The sequence below is a fragment of the Corvus hawaiiensis genome, chromosome 9 (assembly GCF_020740725.1).
Source record: "Corvus hawaiiensis isolate bCorHaw1 chromosome 9, bCorHaw1.pri.cur, whole genome shotgun sequence".
In the NCBI taxonomy this organism is placed as follows: domain Eukaryota; kingdom Metazoa; phylum Chordata; class Aves; order Passeriformes; family Corvidae; genus Corvus; species Corvus hawaiiensis.
In genome coordinates this window covers 2,135,868-2,149,141 of record NC_063221.1, presented here as the reverse complement: position 1 = coordinate 2,149,141, position 13,274 = coordinate 2,135,868, and the positions used below count along the sequence as shown (strand labels likewise).

Here is a 13,274-nt window from a genome sequence, read left to right as displayed (position 1 = left end):
GACCATGGAACAAATAAACCTCTCGACTCCAGTGTCAAGAAAAGAGCCTAAAATCAATGCCCACATGGACAGTCTGGCTGTCCCAGAGGCAACAGGACACAGCCCACTGGCTTTTATGCTAAAGTTGTTTTATTGAAGGCTGTGATCTGACATTCCTTAAGGTTTTGCTGAACTACATCTGAAATGTGAAGAACACAGACAAGCTGTATAAATGCTGTGGTTAATTTAAATGTAATTTGTTTCACACCCAATAAGACAAGCTGTCGTAATTTAAACATATTTTATTTAAACATAAACAATGGTGATATTTAATTAAGCATAGATATTTAGTTTTAAAATATTTGTTTAACCATACCAAACCACTGTCTATAAGCGAACACAATCTTGGCGAAACCAGAGTTCCAAATCTGAAGGCAAACTTAACTCGTTTTTTCTAAATAGCACCATGATTTTTAGGTTGCTTCCATTGTCCTTCAGTTATGGGCAAGGATTTTGACATGTTTCAGTGCCAGCCGGATGCTTTCTGACAGGTGACAAAGAAGCATATATCAAAATCAGTGTGGGCAGCAGGAGAGGGGAGGATTCTGCTCAGGTGAGATCCCACCTGCCTCCAGCTCCAGGGTCCCAGCACAGGAAGGACATGGACCTGTTGGAGCGAGTCCAGAGGAGGCACCAGGATGAGCAGAGGGGTGGAGCAGCTCTGCTGGGAGGAAAGGCTGGGAGAGTTGGGAACGTTCAGCCTGGAAAAGAGGCGGCTTTGGGGTGACCTAATTGTGGATTTTCGGTACCTGAAGGGAACTTACAGGGAGAAACTACTTACAAGAGCATGTAGTTACAGGACACAGAATAATTGCTTACCACTAGAGAGCAGGGTTAGATTAGATATTAGGAAAAAATTTTTCCCTTTAAGGGTGGTGAGACCCTGCCACAGGTCGCCCGGAGAAGCTGTGGCATCCCTCGAAGTGTTCAAGGCCAGGCTGGACGGGGCTTGGAGGAACCTGGTCTAGTGGAAGGCGTCCCTGCCCACGGCAGAAGGGTGCAATGAGATGGTTTTTAAGGCCCCTTCCAACCCAAACCGTTCTATGATTCTGTGTTCCAGAGGGGGCACTCCCACGGGGCCGCACAGGACTCCAACACCGGCAGGAAGCCGCGCCGGGCCGGGCCGCCGGCGGGGCCCCTCGCCCTGCCCAGGGTGCAGCCCCTGGCCCCGGGCTCCCGGCGGGGCTGTCGCCGCGGAAGGCGGGTGCCGTCCCCCTTTCACTCCCGCCCTCACGCCGTGTCAGCCGTGCGCGCGCACCCGCCCGCCCTCTCGCCGCCGGAATGTGGGCGACGCTGTCCCGGCCCTGAGGCGGCTGCGCGGCCCCGCCGGGCTGGAGGCAGCGGCAGCGCGGGGAGGACGGCCCGGCTGCACCGGTGAGAGATCGGGACGCTGCCTCGGGCCTGCCCCGCCGCGGCGGGCGGAGCGGAGCGGAGCGGAGCGGGTGTCGCGAGGGGCGCAGGCGGGGAGGTCGCCGCTTCCTCAGGAGAACGGGCGCGGGAGGAGAGGGAGCCGCCGGCCCTCCCCGTGTGGCGGGTGATAGTGCCCGGTGACCTGAGGTGGTTCCTCCGCTGGCCGCGGGCCCGCAGGGCGGCGGGGCAGCGCGGGGGCGCGGGGTTCCGCCGGTCCGTGTTGTTCGGTGTTTGTGTGTGTGCGGGGAGTTCCCTGGGCAGCGGCGCTCCGGGAGGAGAGGAGCTCGAACACAGTGCGGGCTTTAAAAAATAAAGTTGTTTTCGTGGTTAGGAAAGGGAGAGCGCTATGGAAGCGTTCATCTCCCTGCCTCCTCCGCGGGAAAAGTGAAGTCACTTCCCAAGAGCCCAGACGAGCAAAGTACTGTCCTAAATCTGTGCCATCTGCATGCGTCAGTTTCACCTACGTTATGTTTTGGTTTGGGGTGGTTTTCTTTTCTTTTTTTTTTCCCTGGTGATTTTTTTTTTCTTTGCTTTTTAAGCCCTCTTACATTCTCTCCCGACCTGTGAGCTGGTACAAAAATTCTTGTCTTTAGATAAAAAGTACTTGAAAACCTGCTGAAACCATCTGAAGCAGGTACGGCACTGAGTGAAATGGACTTGGTGACTCTCCTCGTGTGTAAGTTCCTGCAGTGTCATGTGTACTTTGCTCCTGCTGTCACTCTCAAAGCTGTGTTGTTAAGACTGCTCAGTTTGATAGTTCTGTAAGTCACCGCCTACCAGATTTCACAGCTGTCTGCGTGTGTATATCCATCCAGTGTGTGCCTGAGAGGGGAAAAAAAGAGACTCAAAATGTCAGCTCTTCTTTAATATAGAGAAAAATCTAGCGACAGTTAAGAAATAACTTGCTTAGGTAACCATTGCTTGTCTCTTTCGGTGTCGAGCTCTAGTCTCACAACCACGTTGGTTTTCAGCTAAAACTTTCAGAAGGGCAGGTGTGCTTTCAGTTTCCAGAGAGAGATCTTGTTGGCGGTACAGGCAGCATGTTATTATCCCTTTAAATGCAGAAGAGGTGCCGTGGCTTTTTTTAACCAAACCTCTGTGCTATAGGCCAAATCCTGACTGCCTGTCACACCAACTTGGCTCCAGATTGTATGAAGGTTTACTGGGCATGTAAGGTTGGTTCTGCAAGTTGTGCCTCTGCCGAGGTTTTAAGTAGGATTGTAGTTAACTCTGTTTATGTGGGTTAGATGGTATTAGTTATATGATTAAGAACTTACTTTGTAGTTTAAACTTGAAAAGACTACAAATACAATTTCAGTAGGCACTAATTGACTCCAGTGTTGCAAGAATGCTGCCAGTGAGTATCCGGAAAGGAGCCAGCAGCAGCTGATGGACCCCAGAACTCAGTGAGTGACAGAGCCTTCCACTACTTCCTTCTGTTTTAGGCAGAGGTGGGAAATCATGCTGGGTTTGTATTGTTTTATTTATTTGATGGATTTTTAAAGTAACTGCTTTTTTCCAAAAAGACTCTGGGGCTGTGAACAGCTTGGCTTTACGTATGAGAACTATAAAAATTGTTCTGCAGTGTTTGCTTTAAAATGATTACAGTGATTACATGTATTGCTTGGTTAAAAATAGCATTCAGTCCTTTAACAAGTGATTCACAGAGTAAGCTTTGGTGGTGTTTGTAAGGGCATTGCGAAAAGAGCAAGTGTATAATCTGGCTCTCTTGTGTCCCCCAGGGTATTCCTTAGCATTTCAAGACAGTCTGAGTTGTGGCTGCTCCTTCCCTTCTCTCATCAAAGGGACTTCCACAGCCAGGAAGTGAGTAAAAAGAACTAAGCTGGTCAAAAAGTTGTACTTTTATTTCTTCTTTTTTTTTTTTTTTGTTCCTTGAGGTACTCTGGTTACAACAACTTCCTGACCCAGCTCACTTGCCCGGCCATGTGGTCATGGGCTCAGTCTGAAGGAGGAAGTAGAGTGCTGGTAGAGAGTGTAAGTGCAGTCCTGGAACAATCACAGGTGTTGTGAGGGTCCTTAGCTGGGACCTGGCTTTATGGGCAGTAAGTTCATAGCACGAGCCAGTGCTGCTAGAAGCAGCTACATTGTGGATTTGGTTGACTTAAGCTACTTGGGGTGAAGGTGGCAATGATAGTAAGGGTGGTAGCTCTTTTTTTTCTGTCAGTACTGGCTTAGATTGATTATGAAGCCATGGTGTAATTTTTTATTTACTGTTGACAACATTAAATGGACTCGAGCCATCTCTGTGTCTGTTCTTCCATGGGCCCACAGAAATTGTTGTGGTTTTCTTCTTCTCTCTCCTTTGTTCATCTGTTCTTCTCTCTGAACTTTTTGGTGAGTTCTTAATTTCAGGGAGTGTTCTTGGCATTGTTAGAGGGTTTTGTAAATTTGTTCAGCTCTAATTTTAAAATAATTAGTTGTATATTGCTGTTACCTCTGCTGTAATAGGAAGGCTATTTCAGACTTGACTGACCTTAGTAATTACACACTTTTTGATTTCTAGTCTATATTAATTTGTCATGGGATTATACCCATTTTATTCACCCAATGGACTGATATGTTTTATTGGCACTCTTGATCTTGGTATCAAAAAAAAAAAAAAAAAGGCATTTTTAACAAAAAGGATGCAAAAATGCGTGGAAATGCACCATGGAAGGTTTATTTTCTCTTTGGGCCACCAGCTACACTAATCATTCCTGTAATAATTCTCAGCTTCCCCCCATGAATTTTAATCTTGGCCTATTAAGTAAGAATTAAAATGCACCTTTCAGGCATTAACATTGAGCTTCCTAGAGGTGTCCTTTTAGTGAAGGTTAAGTTGTTTTCAAGTGTATTTTGCTAAGATGTGTTCTTTGAAATTCATACCTTTGGCGGTTTGTTCTAGTCTCAGTCTTACTCTGTTACACTGGTGCAGCTGTTGAAGGAGCCTTTATTGTAACCTGGATTGCTGAAGGGATTCTTTCTTCTTTGACAGAGTCCTGGTCCATAAACAAAGCCCGACATGTTTGAAAATTATTTATTTCACCTTTTTCCTGTATTCTTAACTTTAAAAAGAAACAAAACCAATATGTAGATTGTTAGAAACACCTCTGTGGCTTTTAAGGTGTTTATTTAAATTTGCTATCAGGAGTGTTCCCAGATGGGACTTTGTGAAGCTGAAAAACTAGTTTATTGGGTGTGACTGTTTGTAAACAGAACAAATACATAAACGGGGTGTCAAAATCTGCTTAGTAAAACAGATTGCTCTGAAAGATGAGAAAGGCCCTCGTGGAAAACCCCTGTTAAGATTGTGTCTTCCATGGCATGTTTCTTACTCTTTGGAAAGAGTAGCAGGGACGACTGTCTTTCCAATGTTTTGAAGTGGACAGAGGAAAAAAGTAGCTTTTGCCACAAAATGAGATGGGTCACAGGCCTCTGCTTTCCTACTTTCACCATCTGTGTATCCTGAGTCACGATATTGAAGAAGGTTTGGGGTTTTTTTGCTCAAGTAAGCTTAAAAGTGCAAAATTTTTCTGATGCTGAAAACATGTTCCCCAGTTGTGGGAGAAGCACAGCCGTACAAAGGGAAGAAGTCCTAAGGGCAGGAAGATAAGAGATACGTACACTTCTGTGTACAACACTGGGAGTAGGCTTACTGTATGTACAGGAGAACTGGAGTTTTGAAATACATGATAAACAGTAATAAACCTGATGCAAAACCTGCTGAGGGAGAGTTTCGGAAATAGAATCATTGGCAGGTCAAATGGTAAGTTCTTAAAATAGAGTCATTTAGGTTGGAAGGGGCTTCTGGAGGTCATCTAATCCAGCTCTCTGCATAAATTAAAGCAGGAGTAATTTAGATAAGATTGTTACAGCCTTTAACACCTTTCTGGGTAATCTGTTTCTACATTTGACTGCACACAGTGGTTTTTTGTTTACTCCTTCCCTTTAAGATGAAATTTACTTTCCAGTTTGTGTCTGTTGCCTCTTAACATGTCAGTGTCCATCATCCAGAAGAGGCTAGTTCTCTCTTCTGCACCCTTTCATCAGAGAGCTGACAGTAATAAGGATTCTTTAGAGCTCTTTTCCTAACCAGATTGTGCAAACTCAGTTCCCTCAGCCTCTCACTGTCCACCATGTGCTCCTGCCATCCGGCCAGCCTGGCCACTGGCCACGGTCCAGAGTGTCCGTGTGAGTCCCGTAGCGGGGAGCCCAGAGCTGGCTGCACTGCAGGCACGGGCTCACAGGTGCTGAGCAGAGGGCACTGATCCTCTCCTGGGCCTGCTGCCTGGACTCCTGCAAACAGCCCCCGCTGTGCTCTGCTGCCTTTGCTGTGGCCATGTACTGGTGACTTGTTCTCAAACTTCTGTCTGCTGGCATCTCCAAGTACTTTTCTGACAAAGTCACTTTTTATCTAGTTGGTGTTGAGCCCGTCTTGTCACAGGAGGTTGTTCTGTCACTGATACAGGACCCAGCACTTGCCTTCACTGAACTTCCCAAGGCCTTGCCTTTCTCCAGCCTGTCCAGGTCCCTCTGAGTAGGAGCTGACCACTCCTCCCACTTTGGTGTTATTTGAAACTTAGTGAGGATGCACCCTGTCCCATCATCTAGATGATTAGTAAAGGCATCAGATGGTACTGGTGGTTTCAGTGGTGATCCCCAGGGGATGTGACTGCAGCTGCTTGGATGGAACTGATGATGGCTGTTCTTTCAGCTCAGCAGTCCAGTCAAATTCCCAAACACCTTACTGCTCGCTTACCCTGTGCCTGTCTCACCAGCTTGGCTGTAGGGATGCTGTTGTTAATGGCCTTCTCTATTCAGTGCTCTTCCATCATCTGCTAAGCCAGTCATCTCCTTGCAGTAAGCTCTTGTGTTCATCAGGCATCATTTGTCCATGGTAAATCCTTGCCAGCTATTCCCCATCATCTTCCTGTGCTTCTTGAGCAGAGGGATGCCTTCCAGGAGAATTTGCTCTATAATCCTCTCATGGACTTAGGTCAGGCTGGCTGATCTGTATCTGCCTGGATCCTCCTCCTTGCTCTTGAAATTGGGTGTGGTATTTGCCTTTTTTCTGGTCAGAAGGAACCTCTCTCAGTCTCATGGCCTTTCAAAAAGTGGTAGAGTGTGGTATCTCAGCAACACTGGCCAGCTCCCTCACGATTCTTTAATAGCCTGTCTGGTTATATAGATTGTATGTTTCCAATTTCCTGAAGTGCTTCCAAACTTCAGCTTTCTCTTTTGGAGGTAACTTCTTACTCCAGCAGACTGCTACTGGGCTCGAGGGTCTGGAAGGCTTGTGAGTGGACCTTGCTAGGGAAAACTGGGTCAAAAGAGTTGTGTGTATGTCATCCTTTGCCATGTGCTTTGTTAACAGGTGTCTTGTTCCACTCAGCACACTTCTTCCTTACCTTTCCATCTGCCAATGTTGCTTTTTCCTAATGCAATCCAAAAGCCTGTGTCTTTGGGCTCCTCTTGGCTAGCCTCTCCATCTACCTGCTGGGTGCTTCTGAAGCAGAGATCAAACTTTCATATCTGTAAATAGGTAAAACTTCGAAATTGGTTGAAGTTTTGGTTAATAAATGTTTCTAACCTCAGCTTGTGGTGTTTGAATGAAACATGTCAGTTCCCCTTAAGCAAGCAGGAGGCATTATCGAGCTCTTGTATAAGGGGGCAGGTCCTGCCTGAGATGTAGATCGCAACTTATACCAAGGAGACAAAACAGTGAGGAAAATGATCCACATCTGTTCTTTTTTGTTTTTTCATTTTCTTCCCGCCTTCACTAAAATAACTAACTCCACGTAGAAATCTACAGCTTCAGTGTATGCCCTTCCCCTTTTGTGTATTGTAGTTGAAAAGGAGATGGTAATATTTAGCAGCAATATGGGTGTATGGGTGGAGAAATACTTGATGCCATCTGTACATGAATGCTTTCAGTTGAAATTAATTTTTTTGGTTGATGCATAAAGCCATTTTAGAAATCATTGTGATAAACTAAAATTTTGGAAATAGAAGCATTTTTTATTCAAGAAAAATAAAGCAAGGAGTTCTTGAGTTACAATCTGTGTAGACAGAGAGTCTGAAACAAAGTTCTTGGTTAGTTTGAACCCTCAGCATGTGCTTGATGTTTCCTACAGGTTCCTAACTGGTGTAAGTGTGATTTGTGCTGGTGTTCGGGTGACTTAGTGGTATCAAGTCAAAGCCTTGGGTGTGTCAATTACTGGTCTGGCTGTTCTGTCCGAATAGGGCTTTGGTATCTGTTTGGACTAGAAATACCCTTTTTAGCATGGTTGGGAGTCCTGAGGTGTTTTCTGGTGTAGTAGAAAGATTTTGAAGTGGAGTTACACTTTGATGCACAACAGTGCACAGTAACTATGGTAATTAATGGTAAAATTACAATCTGCACATTTGCCTTCATGTGTGATCGTTCATTTTACGTCAGGCTACTGGCAAATTCTTAAATAGTGAAGCTCTTTACTAATGATGGTGGACAACTTCCTGTCTTAGTTGCTCAAATTCTTGATATTTCCCACATGATTTCTAACTAGGGAAAAAAAGGTAAAAGGGTAGAAAAAAGGAAAGTGAAAGGTGTTTTTAAGAAGCAGGAAACTGTCAGAACAGGATTTGAGTCAGTGAGTGAATCTGAGAGTGGAGTTTGCTAAATGGTTTAGTAAGTTTTCCATGTTACTCTTGGGCTTAGAAGTGAAGTAACTTGGTTGCTGTTGTATCAGTGACCCAGGAGAGGAACGAAACCAGCGTGAATGTGACCGACAACAAAGTCCTTTCTCATCACTTGGTATAAAACTTGTGTAGTAGTAATTCTTTTAATGAAAGGAATTAGTTTTGAGTAACCAGTCATGACCAGTCCCTGGTCTTCTCTTGCAGGCAAATAAACACAGTTGTCAGGATGTCTCTTACGTTTTGTGTGTGTATATATATATTTATTTATTTATTCTTTCATCACCAGAACATCTGTATGTTGTATGGCAAGGTGTGATGGTGTAAGTTTCCGGAAGACAATTACTTAGTAATTATGGAATAGTCTTGAAGTTACACTTCTTGTCAGTGATAAGTGATTCTTAAACCTCTGACTTTCAGGGTGTTGAGCTAAGTTAAGTAGCTGTGCTTTCAGTTCAGGTATTGCTGACCTTTTTGATTAGGTCACGTGTGTTGTATGTACCTTAGGTCACCCAACCAGGTTTTTTTGGGGTAGAAAGAAAACTGCAGATGCTGATCTGTTGCAGTTGTCCACGCATATGACTTAATTTTTCATATTGGAAGGAAAAAGAGTGAGAGTTGAGGCTTTGTCCAAGAATTTTATTCGAAGGATTGACTTTTAGTGTAAACTAATTGTATGGTTAATTTTGATAATCTTTGCTACTGTTTAGGGAAGTGGGTCCTGTTCTGGTAAATCAGTTTTTGTTTTAACCAGAAATGAATTTCCTCCTCTGTTCCCCACAATGTTTTATTTGAGAAGTACTTGCATTTGAATACTTTGCTTTTCTGTTCAGTATAATTGCTCATGTGGTGCTAGAGCTTCACAGTGTAATGCTGTCCATGTCATTAATTGTTGTCTTCACTGATGGGGGAGGCGTTCAGATTTTTGCCAGGAGGAAAAAGGAGGCGAATGGGACTTCGTGTTTCTCAGCCTCCGGATAGGTGTCTATTAAATCTTATCTAAGGAGTACAAGCCACTGGCATGGCTTAGACATAGCACAGAGCAGAGAATGCAGCAAGAAGACAACTTATCAAGATCTCACAGCCTTTTTAAAGGTAAATTACCCAATGAAAGCTTAAAACACAAGGTATTTTCACTTTTTTACCAATGTCCAACAAGCTCCTAAATCACGTAGACAGGAACTGCGGAATTCTGTATCCAATCATCCCAGACCACTATTGCTGCAAAATATGGAGTTAGTGAAGAAGGAGAAAGAAGCTTTTAACTACAACTTATCCTCCATTTTGAGGTTTTCTACTTCTGTCTATTTACTATGCAAATAGACCTAAAAACTCTAAATTTTTCACCCTGTGATAATCTCACATGGTATTCTATCACCTAATTCTCACCAGTGTAGATTCTAATTCTTCCCAGAGGCTAGGCAAATTTTCCCATGGACAAAGGTCAAAACCAGTACTGTCCAGGGGGGTAAAACCTTTCAAAACAGGCAGAGAAATATTCTCTGCATTCTAGGTTCCCACAGCAGTGGTGTAAGAGTGGCATGTTTCCAGGTGGTTTTGAATGTTTTGGTTATAAATTCTGTAGCAATCTGCCTTTTCTGAAGATCCCCCAGTGGAAAACAGTTTAAAGAGGTTCAATTTAGATATTTTGACTTGATAACTGCACTTTGCAGAGATCTAGAGTTATCTGCTATTTCAGCATAGTAAGACAGTTCTAATTTGTACTTCTGTTGTGTATGCGAAATACTATTTTTTTTCTGAAATTAGACAAAATTATTTTTCTGAGATCCACAGATTTGTTGCAATACACAAATTTGTGTATTGTGTGTACATGTTTATACATATTTGTATTTTTAACAACTATGTTGCAATTTAAAAAGTATGTTTTATTTTTCTTTTTGTTTTCTAACTCTTTATTTTCATCCCAAGATTTTAATTAAGGATGAAGGCTGTGCTGTGCCTTTTCAGTGCTCAGGCCTCTGCAGGCAAATCAGTGTGAAAGCAAAATGCAAGTATTCTTAATCTAGTGCTTTGTCTCTCCCTGTGTGTATTTACATACAAAATATAAGGTCCAGAATTTTAATTTAGAAGTCAGTGGAGAAATTTAGTGGCTGGCTAAAATTTGAAAATAATTTGGAGTTTTTTTCTTTGTATGTAGGTAAGATATTGGTGTATTTCCCTTTATTAAGAGTTTGAGTACTGCAAGCTGGTATTTTTTTCCTTAGAAGCTTGGAGTTTTTTAATTAGCTGTTACTGAGAAACAAATACTAGATTATATGATTTAGACTGACTAATCTGAAACATAAGTGGCAGAAAATGGAATTTTTTTTTTCATTCTGTAAACCCTTCATTTTATTTTTTTCCACTGGTGTATACTTTCATTATTTCCTGTTACTTTGAAGAGAACTCTCAAACAGCTGTTTGGTGGCAGCCCTGCATGGCTGCCCCCAGTGCTGGCTGCTGAGTTTGATCTGTGTTCTGTGCCTTGTTGTGCTCACTTTAGTGTGCACAATCACAAATGTGATCATAGCAGAGAAGGTAGGAAGATTTGCAGCTTTTTTTAGGCCATTTGTCACCTCCTGCATCTTCCAGATACTCCTGAAATCTGTGTAGCTTTTAAGTACCATCATCTTCCACTTGAACTTAAGTGCAAAACAGGAGTGGAGTTGGATGAGAGCTTCTTGTGCGTGCCAGCAGTTGTTTTCAGAGTAAAAGCTAAGTTGGAGCTTGGATCAGGCAGTATGGTGAAGACTGGCCCTTGGAGACATTGGTCCCTTCTCTTTGTTAAAAATCAGTGTTGGCAATATAAACTTGCAAAAAACTGGGAACTGATAGCTGGAATTATTCTTGGACATAACTGTTAAACAGCTCTGAGGAAACGAGTAAGGAATGAAAGTCAGTGACTGATTTTTACATTTTTACAATGAGGAAAATGATCCACATCTCTTCTTTTTTTTTTTTTTTTTTAAATTTTCTTCCCACCATCACTAAAATAACTAACTCCATGTAGAAATCTACAGCTTCAGTGTGTGCCCTTCCCCTCTTGTGTGTTGTAAAAAAAAGCTTACTGTTTATTCCTATTAGATGTGTATAAAAGCTGTGGGGGGAGAGGGGAAAAGAGTTGATCAAAATGTCCAAGGAAATATTTTGTCAGGTTTCAAAACAGTAAGGTGAAGCTGAAGGTTCTCCACAGTTGTTCGGAGTGATAAGTTGCCTTCGACCCTTATAGCTTCCCCTTTCTGATTCTTCTTTTCTTTCATCATATTGAGGCATCAGTGAGTCAGACTGAACATAAAGGAGTCAGACTGAACATAAAGGGGTCAGACTGAACATAAAGGGGTCAGACTGAAGTGTGGTTTCGAATTGAGCTTTTGATAGCCAGAGAAATCAAAGGGTATATAATAAGACTGATAAATGCAAGTGATCCTTGTTCCAGCAGTCCCCCCCAGTTTCTCTCTCTGGCCTTTGTGATTCTGTTTTTTTGTTATTTTGGCAGTAATTGAACTCCAGGGGTCTTACTGGGGAGTATGGAAAAAGCAGGTGAGTTATTGTGTGCACTTCCCAGGAAATTCATGTGAGGTGCCACAGCAATACTACGTTTGCTTGGTGTGGTTGTGCAGTTGTTACCATTGGTTTTACTCACCCAGCTGGTGAGCTTGCACAGACTCAGCTCTGACTTGGATGAGGGGTGGGATGCTGGTGCTCCTCTAGGTCACACTTCATGTTTAGGTTTGGATTCCTTGTATTGAAAATGCTTTGCTTACTCCATGGGTTTGTTCCTGGTGGGGCAGCACTACCTGCTTTGGCTCAGGCTGCTTGGGACACTCTGCCTGTGGTGGTTGCAGTCTCTTAACTGTGTTTGACACTTTGGTAGCTTGTCCATAACTTAACACTCTCACTTCAAGGAGACAGAGGTAGGATGCTTAAAACAAGGTTGTGAAAAAGAGGCTTATATAACTGCTTCATAGAGCATGGCCTTCTGTTCTATTTCACCTTTCTGTGATTTTTTTCTTTTAGGTTAGCTGCCTGTAACTTCCTCTCTTTGTTTCCATGAGTGAAAGTATTTTGTGGAAGTGTTCAGTATGTAAATGTGGGTAGTAAGTTTTCATATCTACATTTAATGAAAACCACGCATCATTTATGTTGAAGCTGGTGGTACAGTGTGGTAATATTTGGGAAGCTCTCTGAAACTTTGAGAGAGAGGCTCTGATAAAAAAAAAGGAAAGGATGAAAGGCATAGCAATCACAGATACAGATTTTTGGCTTCTCATGTCTTGTTTTATGCAATCAAGTGAATTTATCAAACTAGAAATACGATGAAACACTTAAAATTCAATCTGGTCTGGATAGCCTGTCTGAACAGACAGGTACTGGGTTTGTTCATGATTGTTGGCTAGTGTGAGACAAGAAAATTGCATCAAGAAAATTAATGACTTCTGTTGTATTTTTTGCAAGATTTTTGCAGTTATGATATAAGCAGCTTATTGTATTATTTTAGAGGTACTTCCCCAGCAAGAGCTTACTCTCTGATTTTTGTAGACTGTTGTAGATTAACCTGAGGCTTAGACCAAAAATAATCGACGAGATTCATTCCGTTTAGTAAGTGAGGTGCATAAGATCTGCATAATGGTAACCTGGCCAAGAGGCCAAGTTTATTTATTAAAAAAAAAAAAATCGAGCCATTTTTATTTGAGCCCAGTGATGGTTTAATCCTAAGAAGGATCTGAGAAGTCTTTTTGGTCTGATGTTTTTAACATAGATTTTGTCCTTTATAGCAATTCTATTTGCTAGTTTTGATTACTAGAAAAAAAACTGCAAAAGCAAGTGGAAAACTTGCATTGGCAGCCCCAGATGAATTGATTATTAATTGATTATTGAAACCCTTTCTTTCTTGTAATCATTGTGTGAGGGTGAATTTTTGAGTCTCTTCTGTAATACTTTGAGATGTGTTTGGTAGCAGTTTCAAGGAATTTTTAGGAGAAGGAAGTAACACAGAGTGATGAAATGATCCTACCTGTCTTTTGATTATATGAGTTTGTTGTTGGTTGCTTTTTTTTAAAGCTAGTTTTTTCTTTAATCCTTTAGGATGGAAAATGAATTCTGATCATTACGAATGTCTGGGATGGATAGAAGAGAAATTGTGTCTTGGA

The 13,274-nt window shown here is 42.4% G+C and overlaps 1 protein-coding gene across 7 annotated transcripts in view; it reads left to right on the top strand.

The window, feature by feature from the left end:
- The first annotated feature begins 1,302 nt into the window (after nucleotides 1-1,302).
- Nucleotides 1,303-13,274, top strand: part of RABGAP1L (RAB GTPase activating protein 1 like) — a 242,364-nt gene continuing 230,392 nt past the window's right edge. For 3 of the 7 annotated variants that reach the window (XM_048312810.1, XM_048312805.1, XM_048312808.1), the window contains exon 1: nucleotides 1,309-1,413. The gene's annotated coding sequence lies outside the window, so the exon portion shown is untranslated. Of the gene's footprint in view, nucleotides 1,414-2,040; nucleotides 2,126-3,191; nucleotides 3,274-13,274 lie in introns of those variants that run through there. The other 4 variants (XM_048312807.1, XM_048312813.1, XM_048312811.1 and 1 more) reach the window with 4 other exon arrangements.